The sequence below is a fragment of the Penaeus monodon genome, chromosome 19 (genome assembly GCF_015228065.2).
Source record: "Penaeus monodon isolate SGIC_2016 chromosome 19, NSTDA_Pmon_1, whole genome shotgun sequence".
In the NCBI taxonomy this organism is placed as follows: Eukaryota; Metazoa; Arthropoda; class Malacostraca; order Decapoda; family Penaeidae; genus Penaeus; species Penaeus monodon.
Window position 1 is genome coordinate 11,169,837 of NC_051404.1, and position 465 is coordinate 11,170,301.

Sequence of the window (465 nt, forward strand, 5' to 3'; positions counted from 1 at the left end):
AAAAATTATATTTATTAATAATATATTTTTCCCTATATTTATATTATTATATATATTTTAAATTATTATTTATATAATAATAAAAAAAATATAAATTTATATAATATAAATTTCTAAACCCAAAACCTTACATGACAAAATGCATCCCTCTCAATTTAACTAAATATTGCTAAACACCAAAAATGAATTAAAAAACTAAAATAAATACATACACTATTATATTCACTTACTGATTTCACAGCATACAAACATTCACAAAAAAATAATGTGCGAGAAAAGGTCATTATTCTTTAAACACTGACAGGGGACGGAAGCAGAAGTTTTCGTGCAGAGGATCGAACGCGTCACGGTGATTTATGACACGAAATCGCCAAGACATCAATTGACGAAACCCTTGAAAATGGCTTGGTTCTTGTTTTATGGGTCTTGAGATCAAGATAATTTGTTTGCTTATCTGCTTACTAG